This window comes from Prionailurus viverrinus, chromosome C1, assembly GCF_022837055.1.
Source record: "Prionailurus viverrinus isolate Anna chromosome C1, UM_Priviv_1.0, whole genome shotgun sequence".
In the NCBI taxonomy this organism is placed as follows: Eukaryota; Metazoa; Chordata; class Mammalia; order Carnivora; family Felidae; genus Prionailurus; species Prionailurus viverrinus.
The window spans coordinates 177,241,864-177,263,879 of NC_062568.1; the positions used below are offsets into that span (position 1 = coordinate 177,241,864).

The window sequence follows — 22,016 nt, forward strand, 5'->3', positions numbered from 1 at the left end:
AGTGAAAGTTTGACCTCCTTCTGGCCGATTTGGATGCCTTTTATTTCTTTGTGTTGTCTGATTGCAGAGGTGAAGACTTCCAATACTATGTTGAATAACAGTGGTGAGAGTGGACATCCCTGTCTTGTTCCTGACCTTAGGGGGAAAGCTCTCAGTTTTTCCCCATTGTGGATGATATTAGCATTGGGTCGTTCATATATGGCTTTTATGATCTCAAGGTATGCTCCTTCTATCCCTACTTTCTTGAGGGTTTTTATCAAGAAAGGATGCTGTATTTTGTCAAATGTTTTCTCTGCATCTATTGAGAGGATCATATGGTTCTTGTCCTTTCTTTTATTGATGTGATGAATCACCTTAATTGTTTTGTGGATATTGAACCAGCCCTGCATCCCAGGTATAAATCCCACTTGGTCATGGTGAAAAAATTTTTAAATGTATTGTTGGATCCGGTTGGCTAATATCTTGTTGAGGATTTTTGCATCCATGTTCATCAGGGAAATTGGTCTATAGTTCTCCTTTTTAGTGGGGTCTCTGTCTGGTTTTGGAATCAAGGTAATGCTGGCTTCATAGAAAGACTTTGGAAGTTTTCTTTCCATTTCTATTTTTTTGGAACAGCTTAAAGAGAATAGGTGTTAACTCTTCCTTAAATGTTTGGTAGAATTCCCCTGGAAAGCCATCTGGCCCTGGACTCTTGTTTTTTGGCAGATTTTTGATTACTAATTCGACTTCCTTACTGGTTATGGATCTATTCAAATATTCTATTTCTTCCTGTTTCAGTTTTGGTAGTGTATATGTTTCTAGGAATTTGTCCATTTCTTCCAGATTTCCCGCTTTATTGGCATATAATTGTTCATAATATTCTCTTATTATTGTTTTTATTTCTGTTGTGTTGGTTGTGATCTCTCCTCTTTCATTTTTGATTTTATTTACTTGGGTCCTTTCCTTTTTCTTTTTGATCAAATTGGCTAGTGGTTTATCAATTTTGTTAATTCTTTCAAAGAGCCAGCTTCTGGTTTCATTGATCTGTTCTATTGTTTTTTTATGGTTTTGATAGCATTAATTTCTGCTCTAATCTTTATTATTTCCTGTCTTCTGCTTGTTTTGGGTTTTATTTGCTGTTCTTTTCCCAGCTCCTTAAGGCGTAAAGTTAAGTTGTGTATCTGAGAATCTTTCTTCCTTCTTTAGGAAGGCCTGGATTGCTATATACTTTCCTCTTATGACTGCCTTTGCTGTGTCCCAGAGGTTTGGGGTTGTGGTGTTATCATTTTCATTGACTTCCATATACTTTTTAATTTCCTCTTTAACTTCTTGGTTAGCCCATTCATTCTTTAGTAGGATGTTCGTCAGTTTCTAAGTATTTGTTAGCTTTCCAAATTTTTTCTTGTGGTTGATTTCGAGTTTCATAGCGTTGTGGTCTGAAAATATGCACAGTATGATCTCTATCTTTTTGTACTTACTTAGGGCTGATTTGTGTCCCAGTATGTGGTCTATTCTGGAGAACGTTCCATGTGCACTGGAGAAGAATGTATATTCTGCTGCTTTAGGATGAAATGCTCTGATTATATCTGTTAAGTCCATCTGGTCCAATGTGTCATTCAAAGCCATTGTTTCCTTGTTGATTTTTTGATTAGATGATCCGTCCATCGCTGTGAGTGGGGTGTTGAAGTCTCCTACTATTATGGTAATACTATCGATGAGTTTCCTTGTTTGTGATTAATTGATTTATATACTTGGGTGTTCCACATTTGGTGCATAAATATTTACAATTGTTAGGTCTTCTTGGTGGATAGACCCCTTGATTATGATATAATGCCTTTCTGAATCTCTTGATACAGTCTTTATTTTAAAGTCTAGATTGGGGCGCCTGGGTGACTCAGTTGGTTGAGCATCTGACTTCGGCTCAGGTCATGATCTCATGGTCTGTGAGTCTGAGCCCGACATCCGGCTCTGTGCTGACAGCTCAGAGCCTGGAGCCTGCTTTAGATTCTGTGTCTCCCTCTCTCTGACCCTCCCCCATTCATTCTCTGTCTCTCTCTGTCTCAAAAATAAATAAACATTAAAAAAAATAAAGTGTAGATTGTCTGATGTAAGTATGGCTACTCCAGCTTTCTTTTGTTGACCATTAGCATGATACATGGTTCTCCATCCCCTTATTTTCAATCTGAAGGTGTCTTTAGGTCTAAAGTGGGTCTCTTGTAAACAGCATATAGATGGATCTTGTTTTCTTATCCATTATGTTACCCTATGTCTTTTGATTGGAGCACTGAGTCCATTGACGTTTAAAGTGAGAACTGAAAGATATGAATTTATTGCCATTATGATGCTTGTAGAGTTGGAGTTTCTGGTGGTGTTCTCTGGTCCTTTCTAATCTTTGTTGCTTTTGGTATTTATTTATTTCTCTCTCTCTCTCTCTCTCTCTCTCTCTCTCTCTCTCTGTATATATATTTTTTCATCTTTTCTCCCCTCAGAGAGTCCTCCTTAAAATTTCTTGCAGGGCTGGTTTAGTGGCCACAAACTCCTTTAGTTGTTGTTTACCTGGGAAACTTTTTATCTCTTCTTCTATTTTGAATCACAGCCTTGCTGGATAAAGAATTCTTGTTGAATATTTTTCTGATTGAGCACATTGAATATATCCTGCCACTCCTTTCTGGCCTGCCAAGTTTCTGTGGATAGGTCTGCTGCAAACCTGATCTGTCTTCCCTTGTAGGTTAGGGACTTTTTTCCCTTGCTGCTTTCATGATTCTCTCTTTGCCTGAGTATTTTGTGAATTTGACTATGATATGCCTTGTTGATGGTCAGTTTTTGTTGAATCTAATGGGGGTCCTCTGTGCTTCCTGGATTTGGATGTCTGTGTTTTTCCCCAGGTTAGGAACATTTTCTGCTATGACGTGCTCCCATAACACTTCTACCCCTATTTCTCTCTCTTCCTTTTCTGGGACCCTTATGATTCTGATGTTGTTCCTTTTTAATGAGTCACTGATTTCTCTAATTTATTATTTTTTAATGTTTATTTATTTTTGAGACAGAGAGAGACAGAGCATGAATGGGGGAGGGTCAGAGAGAGAGGGAGACACAGAATCTGAGGCAGGCTCCAGGCTCTGAGCTGTCAGCACAGAGCCTGATGTGGGGCTCGAACTCACAGACCGTGAGATCATGACCTGAGCCGAAGTTGGAAGCTCAACTGACAAAACCACCCAGGCACCTCTGATTTCTCTAATTCTTAAGTCGTGCTCTTTTGCCTTAATCTCCCTCTTTTTTTCTGCTTTATTATTCTTTATAAGTTTGTCCTCTATATTTCTGATGGTTTGTTCTGCCTCATCCATCCTTGCCGCTGTGGCATCCATCTGTGATTGCAGCTCAGTTATAGAATTTTAAATTTCATTCTGACTACTTTTTACTTCTTTTATCTTTGCAGAAAGGCATTCAGATCTATTTTCAACTCCAGCTAGTATTCTTATTATCATGATTCTAAATTCTGGTTCAGACATCTTGCTTGTATCTGTGTTGGTTAAATCCCTGGCTGTCGTTTTTTCATGCTCTTTCTTTTGAGGTGAATTCCTTCATTTTGTCATTTTGAAGGGAGAAAAGGAATTAATGAAGTAGAAAAATTAAAATTAAAAAAATTAAAATTAAAAAAAATATTCAAAATTAAAAACACACACACAAAATAATCGAATAAATGATGCTAGATCCTAAGTGTGTTTTGATCTGTGTGTTGAAAGTGGTTTGACAGAAACCCTTTTTTAAAGAAAAAAAAGGGAGGAAAAAAAGGAAATCGTTTGAGAATTTGAAAAAATGAATACACTGAAGTAGACTAAAATGAGATGATGGGAGTAAAATAGAATTTGAAAACAATTACACAGAAGTGAAGAATATAGTAGAAAAAAATTAAAGAAAAATATTTTCAATAAAAATTAAAAATAAAAATGGATTTTTTCCTCTCTCTGTATTCAAGAAAAAGAAAAGAAACAAAAAGAGAAAACAGAGAGGGAAAAAAGAAGGAAATCATTTGAAAATTTAAAAAAGTGAATACACTGTAGTAGACTAAAATGAAGTGATGGAAGTAAAATAGAATTTGAAAAAAAATTACATAAAAGCAAAAAAATATATAGTAAAAAAATTAAAGAAAAATATTTTTAATAGAAATTGCAAGTAAAAATGAAGTTTTTCTCTTTTTGCATTCAAGAAAAAGAAAATAAACAAAAAAGAAAAAAGAAAAGGAAATTGTTTGAAAATTTCAAAAAGTTAATACACTGAAGTAGACTAAAATAAGATGATGGAAGTAAAATAGAATTTTAAAAAATGTACACAAAAGTAAAAAATATAGTAAAAAATTTGAAAAAAATATTTTTAATAAAAATTGAAAATAAAAATGAATTTTTTCTCTTTCTGTATTCAAGAAAAAGAAAATAAGTGTAAAAGAAAGAAAGAAAGAAAATTGAATAGATGGACCTGCTAACAGAATGAAATAGGACTGGAATTACTCTGTTTTCCCATAGAAGTCAGACTATGTAGTGCTTTATAGTCCATAAACTAGGCAGGCAGTGAGACTTGTGTTCGAAGAGCGAGGTTGGCCCAGTTGGGTGGGGCTCAGTGTAATGGCTCCGTTCCCCACTAGATGGCACTGCTAGCCCCACTGGGGTGGCTTGTTACGCGCTCCTAGGTGCATATGCACATGCGTGGGAGTGGTGAAACGGCATCACCCAGCTACCCAGTCTCCAGTATCAGAACTCTGTTCTCCTGGAATAGCAATCATGCATCCATCCTCTGTCTTCAGCTTTCATCCACTCCCCGTTTTTTCACTGCCCGTGACCAGGCCCCAGGCAGTACCTCTCTCCCGAGTTTCATCTTAGATGTGGCTGTTTTCCCCAGCTCCTTACTTCTGAAGGACTGTGGCTTTGACCCATTTTGCCCCTGCGGAGGGTCTCACTGAGCAATGGCCAGGTGCTGGCCGCACCCAGGAACGTTCATGAGACCCTGCTGCTGCTGGTGCCCTGAGACTGCGGCCAGGCGCCAGCCCGCCCCAGAAAAAGTTCATGAGATAGTGTAGCAGCAGCTTTTCAGGGATTATGGAAAATCACAACACACATCTGGCACCAGGCTTCACCCTTAATGACCTTGTTCCAGCACCAGCGAATGTGGCCGTTTTCTGGGGTCTGCTGGGACCAGGTGGCCTCAACAATCTCTACCAAATGTCCTTCCAGCAGTGGAACTGCTTTTCCCCGTGTGGCCCAAGAACCTCTCGGACCCCATTCTGTTCCTGGGGATTTGCCCTTCCCACCAGAGCACTGCCAGGTATCGAGGTGCAGAGTTGCAGACTTTGTGCTCCCCTTGTTTACAGTCTTAATGGAATTTAAACCCTCTCCTTTCTCCTTTCTCCTTTTTTAGTTTAGTCCCTGTGGCTGTTTCCAAATTTTCCACTTTCTCTCCAGCTACTTTTGGGGAGGGGTGCTTTTCCCATATTCTCCCCCCCATCTCCGTTCTCTCTCTGCACACGAAAGCACCTCCCTTCCCATGGCTTCTCGCTCCCCAAGTTCACCTCTCCGTGCTGCATACCTGCTGAATTCTATGGTTCAGGTTGTGCAGATTGTTGTGTTAATCCTCCAATCAGTTTTCTAGGTGTGCAGGATGGTTTAGTGTTGGTCTGGCTGTTATTTCATGGATGCGAAACACACAAAAAACTTCCATGCTGTTCTGCCATCTTGGCTCCTCCCCCACCCAAGGGATTTAAAATGGAAAGTGACCTGGTTAGATAGATTACTCTGACAGCTATTTGGGAGATAATAATAGGTAAATGTTTGTTGTGTGCTTACTAAGTGTCAAGTACTATATTAAAGTGATTTACATATAGTAACTCCTTTAATCTTTATAATAAAAATTTGAGGTAGACATTACCATTTTCTCCATGGTATATATAGAGGAACTAATGCAGTTTTCCCAGGACATCAAAGGGTGAGAAAGGGGGATCGGGATTTGAATCCAGTCTGCCTCAAGAATCCAGGTCTTAGATTCTTAGATGATGTATATGTGTGTGTATGGGTGGGGGTGGTTGAAAGACTGGCTCTAGAAGACCATTTCTCTTGCTGTTGCAATATTCAGATAAGATGTGATGGTGGCCTGGCAAGGGGGAGTGCCATGGGACAGAGAGGCAGAATGAGTGGGAGAAATATTGGAGAATGTTTTTTTTTTAATTTTATTTTTTTGAAAGAAAGAGAGAGAGAGTGCATGTATGCATGCAGAGAAGGGCAGAGAGAGAAAGAGAGAATCCCAAGTAGGCTCTGTACTGTCAGTGGGGAGCCCCACATGGGGTTTGAACTCATGAACTGTAAGATCATGACCTGAGCCAAAATCAAGAGTTCGATGCTTACCCTGCAAAGCTACTCAGGTGTCGTGCCCTGTAGAGTGTTTTTGATGGAGTTGATAGCTGACTGGATGTGAACGCAGTAAGGAAGACATATAGGATGATCCCTATGTTTCTCTTCATTGAGAAAAACAGAGCAAGAAGAATCACCTTTCCCCCTTGTCCCCAACATGTCCCATCCCAAGTGTCTTCTGTTCTTCTTGAGCCCACCATCAAGAATTACCTCCCCTACGAATGCTTCTCTAACCACCCAGCCTGTGAACAATTAAAGTACTCATTTTCATACCTCTCATTTGATACTTCATTTGTTTATGTTTTCATTTATGACCCATTCCATAGTCAGCAGTCCTATGCAGCCTCATTATGTATCTCTTTTTATGTTCAACTTATCTTCCTCATTAGGTCTGGAAACTCCATGGTGATGAAGGATTTATTTTTTTTAATCTTGGATTTTCTTGGAGCCCATCCAGGCTGGGTGCATAGCAGTTGCTTTAGAAATAGTTGTTTAGGGGCGCCTGGGTGGCTCAGTCAGTTAAGTCTCTGACTCTTGATTCATGGTTATGAGATCAAGCCCCGCCTCTGGCTCTGTGCTGGGTGTGAAGCCTGCTTAATATTGTCTCTCTCCTGGGGCACCTGGGTGGCTCAGTCAGTTAAATGTCTGACTCCTGATTTCAACTCAGGTCATGATCTCACTGTTCCTGAGTTTGAGCCCTCAGGCTCTGCACTGACAATGCGGACCCTGCATGGGATTCTCTCTCTCCCTCTCCTTCTGCCCCTTCCCCGCTTGCGTGCACTGCTCTTGCTCTCTCTCTCTCAAAAAATAGTTATTTAATTGACTTGAACTAGGGAAACATACTGGGGGCTTTTACGAAAGAGCAGGATGAGGAATATAAGATGTAGATGTACGATCTAGAAAGCAAGAGAATAACAAAGGAATGGAGGCATCCCAGGTCAATGGACTTGTCTACTAAGAGAATAAACTTAAGGTAAGAGGTGGGAAGGGAGGTGAGGAGAGAAAGAATAAAGTAGAGTGACAGCTGTTTTCACAATGGGGAACTTGGTGCTTGTTCTGAAGGGAGACGGTGCTGATAGAAAGGAAGAATGGAAGGTGCTGAGAGATGGGCTATTAGAGAAAAATAGGGCCAGGGGTTGAGTGGGGTGTTGAATAGAAGGAATGAGCTGGATGGGATGGGGCACAGAAACTTCACTGATGTCCAGTCCCAAATAGTTTTATGAAAGTATTCAGGCTGGGCCCTCATCACTTTGGTCTGCTCTTAACTGACAACATAGTAGTTGTGGTTTTGAAGGGGTCCACCTGGGAAGACAAACATAGAGACATTGGAGGAAGGATAGAGGGAGGGAGTGGACAGATTACATCTCTCATGCCAGGTAACCTCAATTTTCTCAGAGGATTCTGAGGCATCTTCTGTCCTGGCAAGGACAGAGAGGATTGAATGTCTGAGCAGGGTGGGAATCTGGGGCAGCTACAGTGATGCTGAGGACATTGGCGAGCAGTTGTTAAAAGACAGAGGAACCAGTGGAATTTACATAACAGGTTCCATGCAGAGGGCCCAGGCCACAAGGTTCCATTTTGTATTTTCTCCCACAAGAGTCCAGGAGTAAGAGAATGGAAATGTTCAGAAAAGAGGCATAAAACCAGTCTCCTCCCTTACTGCTGCCTCTTGTGCACCGATCAGTCCTGGGAAATGCCAGGATACAAAAATGGGTCCAGAGTAGGTCTCTCCCTGGGACAACTCACAGTCTGGTGGAAGACAGACAGATACAGAACAATGGATACTTGCTATGATTAGAAAGAGCTCTATGGATTATCTAGACCTCATCCAGTCTTACGAATCAAGAACTGAAATCCCAAACAGAAAAGTAGCTTTCCCTGAGCCCCTTCTCTCCATACTGAGAATTCCAAAGTTTTCTCTCCTTTCATCCTTAATGCTTGTGTGCCATACCAGTTGTTCCGATCTCCACATTGATACAGGGAAACCATCAAATGTGTCTAGCAGTGTTGGTCTGTTACCTTGAGCAATCCCAATATCTTAGAAACTGGGTGGAGAAGTGTGAGCTTCCAGAGGAGGAAAAGGAGCAAGCAGAGAGACCTGAGGGGCATGGGGAACACGAGGTGTTATGGGATACAAGGAGACAATGTTGAAACACTTCAAGTAAAAGATGGATGTTCAGTGCTCCTGAGACAGCAAAGATCAAGTTTAAAATGTGTTTCTTGGAATTAGTGATGTAGAAGTCAGTTGTAACCATAGGAGGAGTTGTTGAAATGACGGATATAGAAACCAAAATGAAGTGGGTTGGAAAAGGAATATGATGGCAATTCAATTAGTACTGTGGAGAAAATATTATCAACTCTAAAAAGTTTGGCTATGATAAAGCAGATAATTAGGACACTACCCCCAATAAAGGGACAGGAATTCAAGAGCATAAGGATAGGAAGGACTCTCTGCCACTCCCTATCTCCCTTCACCCGGTTCCTAGAAGAGGGAGAAGTTGGGATCTGCAGAGAAGTCACTGACCTTGACCTAGAAGAAATAAGGAAAGGTTGGGGTAGATGTAGAGTTTCATGTTTTGTGGATGACTTCTTTGGATAAGTGTATGTTCATGTTTTTTCCCATTTCTTCACTGGATTGTTAGTTTTTTCAGTGTTGAGTTGGATAAGTTCTTTATAGATTTTGGATACTAACCTTTTATTTGATATGCCATTTGCACATAACTTCTCCCATTCTGTTGATTGCTTTTTAGTTTTGCTGAGTGTTTCCTTCGCTGTGCAGAAGCTTTTTATCTTGATGAGGTCCCAGTAGTTCCTTTTTGTTTTTGTTTCCCTTGCCTCTGGAGACATGTCAAGTAAGAAGTTGCTGCAGCTGAGGTCAAAGACGTTGTTGTCTGTTTTCTCCTCTAGGATTTTGATGGCTTCCTGTCTTACATTTAGGTCTTTCATCTGTTTTGAGTTTATTTTTGCAGATGGTGTAAGAAAGTGGTCCAGGTTCATCCTTCTGCATGTCACCATCCAGTTTTCCCAATACCATTTGATGAAGAAACTGTCTTTTTTCCATTGGATGTTCTTTCCTGCTTTGTCAAAGATTAGTTGGCCATATGTTTGTGGATCCATTTCTGGGTTCTCTATTCTGTTCCATTGGTCTGAATGTCTGTTTTTGTGCCAGTACCATAGTCTTGATGATTACAGCTTTGTAATACATCTTGAAGTCTGGAATTATGATGCCTCCAGCTTTGGTTTTCTTTTTCAACATTACTTTGGCTATTCAGGATCTTTTCTGTTTTCATACAAATTTTAGGATTGTTTGTTCTAGCTCTGTGAAGAATGCTGGTGTTATTTTGATAGGGATTGCATTGAATGTGTAGGTTGCTTTGGGTAGTATCAACATTTTAACAATATTTGTTCTTTCAATCCATGAGCATGGAATGTTTTTCCACTTCTTTGTGTCTTCTTCCATTTCTTTCATAAGCTTTCTATAGTTTTCAGTGTACAAATCTTTTACCTCTTTGGTTAGGTTTATTCCTAGGTATTTTATGGGTTTGGGTGCAACTGCAAATGGGATAGATTCCTTGATTTCTCCTGCTGCTGCTTCCTTATCTGTGTGTAGAAATGCAACTGATTTCTGTACGTTGATTTTTTATCCTGTGACTTTTCTGAATTCACGCATCAGTTCTAGCAGTTTTTAGGTGGAGTCTTTCAGGTTTTCCATGTAGAGTATCATGTCATCTGAGAAGAAAGTGACTTCATCTTTGATGCTTTGTATGTTTTTTATTTCTTTTTGTTGTCTAATTGCTGAGGCTAGGATCTCCAGCACTATGTTGAACAACAGTGGTGAAAGTGGACATCCCTGTCATGTTCCTGACCTCATGGGCAAAGCTCTCAGTTTTCCCCCATTGAGGATGATATTAGCTGTGGGTCTTTCATATATGGCTTTTATGATGTTGAGGTATGTTCCTTTATCCCTACTTTATTGTTTTTATCAAGAAAAGATGTTGTACTATCAACAATAGCCAAAGTATGGAAAGAGCCAAATGTCCATCATGTCCATCGATGGATGAATGGATAAAGAAGATGTGAGATATATATATATATATATATATATATATATATATATATGATGGAGTATTACTTGGGAATCAAAAAGAATGAAATCTTGCCATTTGCAACTACATGGATGGAATTCTAGCGGGTATTATGCTAAGTGAAATTAGTCAGTCAGAGAAAGACAAATATCATATGACTTCACTCATAGGAGGACTCTAAGATACAAAACAGATGAGCATAAGGGAAGGGAAGCAGAAATAATATAAAAACAGGGAGGGGGACAAAACATAAGAGACTCTTAGGGCATCTGGGTGCCTCACTCAGTTGGGCGTCTGACTTCAGCTCAGGTCATGATCTCACCACAGTTCATGAGTTGAAGCCCTGCATTGGGCTCTGTGCTGACAGCACAGAGCCTGGAGCCCACTTCGAGTTCTGTGGCTCTCCCTTTCTCTGCTCCTCCCCTGCCCCTGCTCACACACACACACACACACACACACTCTCTCTCTCTCTCTCTCTCTCTCAAAAATAAATAAACATTAAAAAAAAGAGAGACTCTTAAATAGGGAGAACAAACAGAGGGTTACTGGAGGGGTTGTGGGAGGGGGGGATGGGCTAAATAGTAAGGGGCATTAAGGAATCTACTCCTGAAATCATTGTTGCACTATATGCTAACTAACTTGGATATAAATTAAATAAATAAATAAATAAAAGAAATGATGCTGTATTTTGTCAAATGTTTTTTCTGCATCTACTGAAAGGATCATATGGTTCTTATCCTTTCTTTTATTAACGTGGTTTATCACAATGATTGGTTTGTGAACCAGCCCTACAGCCCAGGAAAAAAATCCCACTTGATCATGGTGAATACTTCTTTTAATGTACTTTTGAATTCAATTTTTTAGTATCTTCTTGAGAATTTTTGCAACTAGATTAATCAGGGATATTGACCTGTAATTCTCCTTTTTAGTGGGGTCTTGGTTTTGGAGTCAAGGTAATGATGGCTTCATAAAATGAGTTTGGAAACTTTATTTTCATTTCTTTTTTTTTTTTTTTTGGAAAATTTTGAGAAGAATAGGTATTAACTCTTCTTTAAATGTCTGGTAGAATATGGTTTCACTCTTATGTGGATCCTAAGAAACTTAACAGAAACCCATGGGGGAAGGGAAGGAAAAAAAAAAAAAAGAGGTTAGAGTGGGAGAGAGCCAAAACATAAGAGACTGTTAAAAACTGAGAACAAACTGAAGGTTGATGGGGGGTGGGAGGGAGGGGAGGGTGGGTGATGGGTATTGAGGAGGGCACCTTTTGGGATGAGCACTGGGTGTTGTATGGAAACCAATTTGACAATAAATTTCATATATTAAAAAAAAAAATAAATGTCTGGTAGAATTCCCCTGGGAAGTTATCTGGCCCAAGACTCTTTGTTGGGAGATTTTTGATAACTGGTTCAATTTCTTTGCTGGTTATGAGCCTGTTAAATTTTTCTATTTCTTCCTGTTTCAGTATTGGTAGTGTGTGAATGTCTAGGAATTTGTCCATTTCTTCCAGATTGTCCAGTTTGTTGGCATATAACTTTCATAGTATTCTCTTATTATAATTGCTTGTATTTCTGTGGTGTTAGCTGTGATCTCTCTCCTTTCATTCATGATTCTATCTACTTGAGTACTCTCTCTTTTCTTTTTGAGAAGTCTGGCTAGGGGGTTATCAATTTTATTTAATTCTTTCAAAGAAACTAGCTTTTACTTTTATTGATCTGTCTTATTGTCTGTTTCTATCTCATTTATTTCTGCTTTAATCTGTATTTATTTTTAAATGTTTATTTATTTTTGAGAGAAAGTACAAGCAGGGCCAGTGGGGGGCGGCAGAGAGAGAGGAGAAAGAGAATATGAAGCAGATTCCAGGCTCCAAGCTGTCAGCACAGAGCCAACATGGGTCTCAAACTCATGAACTGTGAGATCATGACCTGAGCCAAAGTTGGATGCTTAACTGAACTGAGCCACCCAGGCACCCCTATTTCTGCTCTAATCTTTATTATTTTCCTTCTTCTGCTGGATTTGGGCTTTATTTGCTACTCCTTTTCTAGCTCCTTTAGGTGTAAGGTTAGGTTGTGTATTTAGGAGCTTTTTGCTTCTTGAGATAGTCTTGAATTTCAATGTAGTTTCCTCTTAGGACTGCCTTTGCTACATCCCAAAGGGTTTGGATTGTTGTGTTTTCATTTTCATTTGCTTCCATGTATTTTTTGTTTCTTCTTTAATTTTCTGGTTAACCCATTCATTCTTTTATTTTATTAAAAAATTTTTAACGTTTCTTTATTTTGGGGAGATAGGGAAAGAGCATGAGTGGGGGAGGGGCAGAGAGAGGTAGACACAGAATCCAAAGCAGGCTCCAGGCTCTGAGCTGTCAGCACAGAGCCTGACATGCGGTTTGAACTCACAAACTGTGACATCATGACCTGAGCCAAAGTTGGATACTTAACCAACTGAGCCAACCACATGAGCCCCCGTTCATTGTTTAGTAGGATGCTCTTTAACCTCCAAGTATTTGAGGGCTTTCCAAATTTTTTCTTGTGGTTGATTTCAAGTTTCATAGCATTGTGATCTGAAAATACGCATGGCATGTTCTCAATCATTTTTACTTGTTGAGGGCTAATTTGTGACCCACTATGTGATCTATTCTGGAGAATGTTTGATGTGTACTTGAGAAGAATGTGTATTCTGTTGCTTTAGGATGAAATGTTCTGAATATATCTGTTAAGTCCGTCTGGTCTAGTGGGTCTGTTATTCAAAGCCATTGTTTCCTTGTTGATTTTCTGCTTAGATGATCTACCCATTGCTGTAAATGGGGTGTTAAAATCTCCTACTATTATTGTATTATTATCAGTGAATTTCTTTATGTTTGTGTTTGATTTAAAGATTTGGGTGCTTCAAGTTGAGGGCATAGATGTTTACAATTGTTAGATCTTCTTGATGGATGAACCCCTTAATTATGATATAATATCCTTCATCTTTTGTTACAGTCTTTGTTTTAAAATCTATTTTGTCTGAGATAAGTATGGCAACTTCAACTTTATTTTGACATCCATTAGCTCAATAGACGGTTCTCCATCCCTTCACTTTCAATCTGCAGGTGTCCTTAGGTCTAAAATGAGTCTCCTGTAGGCAGAATATAGATGGTTCTTGTTTTTTATTCATTCTGATACCCTGTGTCTTTTGATTGGAGCATTTAGTCCATTTACATTCAGAGTGATTATTCAAAGATATGAATTTAGTGCCATTGTGTTATCTGTAGACTTGGTGTTTCTGGTGATGTTCTCTGGTACTTTGTAGTCTTTATTGCTTTAGTCTTCATTTTTTTTCCCCAGTCAGAGAATCTCCCTTAAAATTTCTTGCATGGAAGGTTTTTTTTTTTTTTTTTTTTTTTTTTTTTTTTTTTATCTCTCCTTTTATTCTGTATGACAGCCTTGCTGGATAAAAGATTCTTGGCTACATATTTTTCCTCTTTATCACATTGCCACTCCCTTCTGGCCTGGCAAGTTTCAGTGGACAGGTCTGCTACTAAGCTTATTTGTCTACCCTTTGTAGGTTAAGAACCTTTTGTCTCTAGCTGCTTTCAAAATTCTCTCTTTATCTTTGTATTTTGCAGGTTTCACTATGGTATGTCATGGTGTTGGTCTATTTTTATTGATTTTGAAGGGAGGTTTCTGTGCATCTTGGACTTGGATGCCTATTTTTTTCCCCAGATTAGGAAAGTTCTCAGTTATAATTTGTTCACATAATCCTTCTGTTCCTTTGTCTCATTCTTCTTCTTCTGGGACTCCCATAATATGGATATTGTTTTGTTTCATGGAATCACTTAGTTCTCTAAGTCTCCCTTTGTGATCTAGTAATTACCCTTCCTTATTTTTTTAGCTTCATTATTTTCCATAATTTTATCTTTTATTTCACCTATTCTCTCCTCTGCTTCTTCAATCCTTACTGTCACTTTATGTAGTTTATTTTGCATTTCAGCTTTAGCAATTCTTAATTCATCCTGACTGGTTCTTAGGCTTTGATTTCTGTATCAAGGGTTTCTCTGGTGTCTTCTATGCTTTTTTCAAGCCCAGCTAGTAGTCTCATGACTGTTGTTCAGATATATGCTTATATATGCTTTGAGCAAGTCCCTGGCTGTGATTTATTCTTGACCTTCCTTCTGGGGAGAATTCCTCTGTATTGTCATTTTGGTTAAGCTTCTGTCTTTTGCATGTTTTTTTTAATTTTTTTTAAGTTTATTAATTTTTGAGAGAGAGAGACAGAGTATGAGCAGGGGAGGGGTAGAGAGAGAGGGAGACACAGAATCTGAAGTAGGCTCCAGGCTCCGAGCTGTCAGCACAGAGCCTGACGCAGGGCTCGAACTCACAAACTGTGAGATCATGACCTGAGCTGAAGTCAGATGCTCAACTGACTGCACCACCCAGGCGCCCCATGCAGGTTTTAAAAGCATATTATTTTTCTTGCACCTGAGAGTACTACTATATTAAAAAGGGGTCATACACTGTCCAGGGCCTGGCGCTCCAGGAAGTGTTTCTGGTATATGTTGTGTGCACTCTTCTGTTGCGTTTTGGCTGCTCTTTCCCACTGGTCAGTCCTCTGCAGAGCTCCTTCTTGCTTGCAGTGGTGGAGTGTTTGGACCTTTAGCTAGGTGTGTTTTTATTTGTTAAAGTAACCCTGGGAAAAAAGGGGGTAGGGAGCCTGATGTTAAAAAAAGAGAAAGGGAAAGGAACAAAGGAAATCAAACAGACAATCCCCCCAAAAAACCCTATAAGGCTGATTTCAAAGAAGAAGAAAGGAAAAAGTTTAAAAAAATAAAAGAAAAAAGGAAAAAGAAAAGAATAAAAAATCTTGATACCAAAGAAAAAGAGAGAAAAGGAGATGAAAAAAAAAGGAAGTATGAGTCTGATTCCAAAAGAAAAAAAAAAGGAGGAAACAAATTATAAAAGAGCCTCTGTTGATGCCTGGATATGGTGGCTGTACTAGTCTGGAGGAGAGGCTGGCTGCATCGGGCCAGTCTTGCTCCAGTAAATAAGCAATTGACAGGCACAGAGGGACAAGGTTATGTGTAAGCAAGTCCCACCTCCACTGGAGGCCTCTGTGTTGCTCTGAAGTCCCAGTGAGTTGTTGTTGGGGGGAAATGGTGCCCCCAATCCCTAGTCCCTGTACCAGAGATCTCAACCCCTGCTGTTCAAGTAGCCCTCATAGAATAGTGAGGAAAGTCAGTTTGTTCTGCTCTCCTGCATCTTCTTGGAACAAGGGCTGGGATTCAAAAGCCCAAGTCTTAAAGGAGCTGTCGTGGTACAGATCCACTCCCCTCCTCCAGAGTAGAGCCTCTCCACCCTGCTGATGAAAGACCTTTGGCTGGAAGCTACCAGGTCTTTTGTTCTTGGGGAGGCAATAAGCCCTCTTCCCAAAGTATTCCAAGAAGAGATCTATTCTCTCCCAGTGCACCCTGGAGATGACTACACCATGCTATGCACTCCAGGGCCAGCTCCCTCCTTCCCAGGAGCACTTGCAGAGAAAGTCATGCACTTCCAAATCATGAGAGTTTGAATTGCAAAAACAAAACAAAACATCAAAAAAAAATAATAACCTAGACTCGGTACTTCTCACTCCAGAGATGTTTTCCTCTTGTGCTAATTTGATGCCACGTTATTGCAACCCCTCTCTCTTTCTTTCCCTTTTGTCTATGGAAGGGGTTCCCTCCCCCTCTGTAGCATGGCTATTTTTCTCTCTCCCAACTCACATCCATGCACCTGCCAAACTGTTTCCCTCCAAGTGTGGAGATCCTTCTGCCACTCTACAGATTAATTTCCTGGGTATTGTAAGTGATCTGACCCCAATACAGCTATGTTTGAGGGATAAGAAAAGCCTAGTGTCCCCCTACTTCTCCACAATCTTAACTCCTATCTTCAAAAAATTTTTTATTAAAGATAATACTTTTACCTAATCTCTACACCCAACATGGCTGATTCTATCTTATCTTTGCCACATATTTCAAATACCTGCTCTATGCCTCTCTTCATCTGTAAAATGGGGATAATGATGATGATTACAGTCTCATGTTAGTTCTTCTAATCTCTGAATGTTGCCTGGCACAGAGCAAGGAGACAATTATACTCTAATTGATAAAAATTGAAAATAATGTTAATAACTATGAAGGACATGCATGTTGTGGGTAAGCCAACTTGCTGCACTACCTAGGGGTGAAATCCACAAGGAACCATGAAAGGGGAACTTCACTGTGGGAAATACATGACCCAACGGCTCATTATTTCCCCAGGGCTTCCCACCTGTCTCAGGCTGACTGCTAGCCAGCAGAGCCCACAACACCTGACCATTGTCTGTGCTGCCCCTTTAGTTTCTGTCCACCTTCTGTCCTTGTGCCTCCCTTGGAGGACATTTTTTGGTGGTCACAGTTTTAGTAGAGCATGGCCTGCACTGAGTGGCCGCATCCTGAAGGCCAGTGGATGCTGGGTGCTCATGACAGGGTACCTGCCACTGCCACCATGGGTACCATCTCCTCTACGAGAGTCTCACCTGGCCCTGGCCAGACCTGCTCAGGGACATATGGCAGCTCCTTACTACTTATCCAGGCAGCTGACAGACCAGTGGCCCTCAGAATGGCCCAGAGAGGGGAATAGCCAGCCATAGCACCATTTGGCTCCTTGGGGTCCCCTAGAGGAGGAGAGCATGTGATGAAAAAGGAGGCATGTCTCTAGGAAGAAACAGGACACAGAGCCCCTGCTGCGCAGGTATGAGGGGATCCTGGAGGACAAAGTAACATAGCTTTGTAGTAAGAGCTCCCACTGGGCAGTCCCTACACTGAATCTAAGGAGAATGGCAACCCAATGATGGCCATGACCTGGGAGCACAGAGCAGGCTCCTTAACTAATTGAAGGATACTTCAGATTCTAAGCCCGATTGTCTTCCCCACCTCCACTCCCACACTAGAACATAAGTTCACTGAATCTGGAATCTGGATCAGAGTCTGGCACATCAGAAACAGTTTGAAACTCCTAATCACTGATGATATCTAGAACTATTGCCCTGTGGCCATTCTACTCTCTACCACCATTCCAAGCAGTGAACCTAAAGAGGAAGGTTTTATTGATTTGTCTATCCCTGTTCCAAAAGGTCCAGGAACTACAAAATCTTCAGAAAATGGCAGAGAACCTGTGTGCCAGTCCTCGCTGGCTATGGGGGAGCCAAGTTACCCTTGCAGTCTATGACCCAGACTACATGAAGGTGATCCTGGGGCAATTAGGTGAGAGCTAACCCACATCTGCTGGTGTGCCTCTTCCTTCTTGGGTGCATTCCTTGGGGACTGTGAAATTCCATAAGAGACTTGTGGCTCAGCCTTTAATACCCTCCAGCAACCATCTTCCTAGCCCACAAGCAAGCATAAGGCCAAATATAGATACTTAGATGCTTCAACAGTTGTGAGGCATTGCATCTTCCTTCCTTCCTTCCTTCCTTCCTTCCTTCCTTTCTATCTTTCCTATCTTTCTCTCTTTCTTTCCACAACCTAGAGGTGTGGCCAAACCCAAAGGTGTGATGTTCTGGGAAGGAGGGGATGGGATGATCTCTCCAGACAAACCCATTCTCCTGTCCCACCTCTGGGTGTTCTGTCTGGTGGTTGGCTGGAGGAAGGAGGGGCTTGACCACACCTGTCCTGAACCTTGTGCTCCCTCTGCAGGTGTTTGACCCTTCACGGTTTGCACTGGGTTCTGTTCGACACAGTCATGCTTTCTTGCCCTTTTCAGGAGGAGCAAGGTGAGTTACTTGTACCAGGATGGGAGTGGGGGACTGTTTACCTGGAGCATATCCAATGTTTGTGACTTCTTATGTTTACATGGGTGTCTACAGATACGCTCTTGCATGTCTGTGTGCTGGGAAAGAGGTGTGTGTCTCTACATACAAGAGAAAGTTGGTAAGCACAGCACGACAGAGACTTAGACCCATTGCTCTTCCCCAATCTCCAGCCACACTTCAGTGTTGGTGGCTGTTCCAAAGCTCAATGCATTCTAGCGTTTGATTCAGTGTATGAGTATGACTTTGCACAATCGATTTTCTCACATGTTAATTTCAAGTGTTGTCAATTTTTGAGTCTGGATGGAATCTGATAGATTTCTTTTGTACACATTTTCAAGCCAGTCTTTTCTACTCAACTCGCCATTCTGTCCCTGCACTGCATCACTTTGCATTGTTTCCATTCTCAGCTGCCTTTCATGTCTCAAATAGTTAAGTCATATACAGAAATAGTTACTGTAGCCTCTTTTTTTTTTCGTTTTTTTTAAATTTATTTTTGGGACAGAGAGAGACAGAGCATGAACGGGGGAGGGGCAGAGAGAGAGAGAGACACAGAATCGGAAACAGGCTCCAGGCTCTGAGCCATCAGCCCAGAGCCTGACGCGGGGTTCGAACTCACGGACCGCGAGATCGTGACCTGGCTGAAGTCGGACGCTTAACCGACTGAGCCACCCAGGCGCCCCTAGTTACTGTAGCCTCTTAAGGGATTCATGAAGTATTCCACTAATCTGTGTCGCCATTATGTTTGCATCTATCCAAAATATTTGTAATGGTAATGTTCACATACACTTGACAGTTTTCCCAGTTGTCAAATCAGTACACATGATCTGGGCTCCACACACTTAAAAAAATTTTTTTTAATGTTTATTTATTTTGAGAGAGAGAGATAGAGCACAAGCAGGAGAGGGAGAGAAGAAGACACAGAATCTGAAACAGGCTCCAGGCTCTGACCTGTCAGCACAGAGCCAACGCGGGGCTCAAATCCACAAGCCACAAGATCATTACCTGATCCAAAGTTGGACACACAACTGACCGGGCCACTCAGGCACCCCTGTACACACCTTAATATCATACTTAGAGTCCAATTGCACCAGTGGGCAAATACATGCAAATGAGGACACTAAACTGTTTTTGAGAGAAAAGCCACTCTTTTATACATGACACATGGTATTTGAAAGTTTCCTGGGGTATAAAACATAAAGCAGACTTGAAGTTGCTGTGGAGCTGGATGACTGTTCTCCAGAGTGGCTGCTGTGAAATCCTCCAGTGCTGCTGAAATTGTCCTCTAAATAGTAACTTCAGGAAACTCTCCAAGAGTTACTAGAAACAAGTTTTTTTTGGAATGCATAAATCTATCAATTCTTCAAATAGTGAATCCACTTTCAAGAATGGGCTTTAAGCCAATTATTCTTGCAGATGCTGGCCTAGGATTTGATTTCACCCTGGGATTAAATTCCTCCTCCTAGACATCGGCAGAAGACACGTGGCTGCCAGAAGAGACAGGAGAGGGCTAGACAGCTCTATTCCTAGCTCAGACCTAATGGTTACTCATATTTTATTCCGTTCAGGATTTTGTTTTCAGGGCAATAAACATCATTCAATTCTAAGACTACTTATCAAGCCTGTCTCTGTGTGTCAAATCCTCTGCTAGGAGTTGGTAATGCAGAGGAAAGATATTGATCTTGCATCCAAGAGATCACAGTGAAGAGATAAATGCCACCACTCAAAAGAGACAGTATTCATTCATTCTTCCACTCACTCATTTACTAATTGAATACACTATAGGAAGTTCCATGTACCTCACATTGTCCTGTACATGTAACATGTCCTTTAGTAAAAAAATAACTATAGTGACTTCAGAGTCAAGGTATGATGTACAGGCAACAGAGAGGGGGAGGGTGTCATTGCCCTTAGGTTTGAGCATGTGGCACGTGGAAGGAAGGTATTCTCAGGAATCACATCAGCAGGAGCTGAGCTGGGGGGTGGAGCTGGACAGGTGACAGGTGAGTGAGGGAACAAGCCAGAGAGGACTTTGATGCCAGCTGAGGCATGTGGACATGACCTAGCTGTGATGGAGGGCCCGGGAGAGTCAGAGCTGGGCAGGGCTTCAGGAGAGGGAGGGGAGGCAGGAGACAGAGAAGCCTGGGTGAGGAGACTGAGGGATGGCAGGCAGGGACATTTCTGCAGTAGAAATGGAGTCTATAGCAGCTGGTTGACTGAAGGGTTGAAGGGAAGCCTGGAGTCTGGACCCAAACTGGGAGGGAGATGGTGCAGCACGTTGAGCATCGTTAAGGCCTTGACCCACCACAATATTTCCCTGTGTTCATTCTGACTTCCTTACACAATTCCACCTTGTCCTTTCTCTGAGGATCTGAGTCCCTCTAGCCCCCCAGACGGTTAGGGCCTGACATGTGACCCAGCCTGCTCCCTATGGTACCTTATTCTGGCTTTCCCTATGTGAAACCAGAAATGGCTTATGGAGAGAGCAAACAACCTAAGGATTAACTGTTGTAGTGATCACTTGACTTGGCTGTGTGCCTCAGGAGCTGACTCTCTTGTAAGAGGATTTCAGGCCTGCTGACAGCAGAGGCAGGAGCAGCAGTTAGTCCTGGAAGACTGTGGGTTTTGTCAAAGGTCAGGGGCAGAGTGTGAAGCAAGGCTTGGGTCGAGATGTGTGTGTGTCCGGGAAGGAAAGGGATGGGGGCTGGCACATGCAGGAGGGTCCGGAATGTGCTGGTCCCAGTGAGGGGTTCAAGCCACTTCTCATTTCCTTTTCCCTCCCTGACCCAGGAACTGCATCGGGAAGCAGTTTGCCATGAATGAGATGAAGGTGGCGGTGGCCCTGACCCTGCTCCGCTTTGAGCTGGCACCAGATCCTTCCGGGGTCCCTGTCCCTGGCCAAGAATTGTGTTGAGGTCCAAGAATGGGATCCACCTGCATCTCAGGAAGCTCCTCTAAAACCTGTGCAGACAAGTGTGAACCCTGAGGCCCTCCTGCCTGCCATCCTGTCTTCCTGTCCGTCTCTCATCTCCTGTTTTCTGCCCCACTCATGCCAGCCTCTGTGATCTCCTCCTCTTGCCCATCAGACTGTCTGCCTTTCTCTGTCTCACCCTTTTCCAGGATTCCTACTAGTTTTCTGTTACCCTTCTCTTACCCAGCTTTAGTTCTGACTGTGTGTGTAACTCTTGATTCTGCACCTGTCTCCAGCCTGTCTGGCTTCTCCTGTTGTTTTCCATTCCTGTCTGATGTTCTTTCCCTGTACTCTTTTCTCTTACCATTCTACCAAATGACAAAAACTTAGTCCCTTAAAAGAGCATAAATTGATCATCTTGTAGTTCAGGAGACCAGAAATCTGAAAAGGGTCTCACTGGGCCACAACCAAGGTGTTGAAGAAGCTCTAAGGGAGAATCTCTTCTGCATTTTCCACCTTCTTAAAGTCTGCTCTTAAGGCCATTCAATGAGGGGATTGGGCCTCCCTGTGAATCAAGGAACTATCCCTTTCTTAAATTCAATTGACTACAGATCTGAACCATATCTATAAATCTTTTAGTGACCAAGACTTTTATTTAATTGAATAACTGGTACTACATCCAGTCCAAGTCGACCCACAAAACTAGTCTTCACAGTCCAACTGTAGTCCACTTGGCATTCATACATCTCTTTAAACCATACTTGATCTGCCCATTAACTAGAATACAGTCACCCTTCCACCAAGTGTCCTTAATATAATTGAAAGTATGTTGACCCTTGTCCCTAG

The 22,016-nt window shown here is 41.5% G+C and overlaps 1 pseudogene; it reads left to right on the top strand.

Annotated features, from left to right (window-relative positions):
• Positions 1-17,611: 17,611 nt before the first annotated feature.
• LOC125171761 (cytochrome P450 4A7-like) lies at positions 17,612-21,217 on the top strand (annotated as a pseudogene).
• Positions 21,218-22,016: the final 799 nt, after the last annotated feature.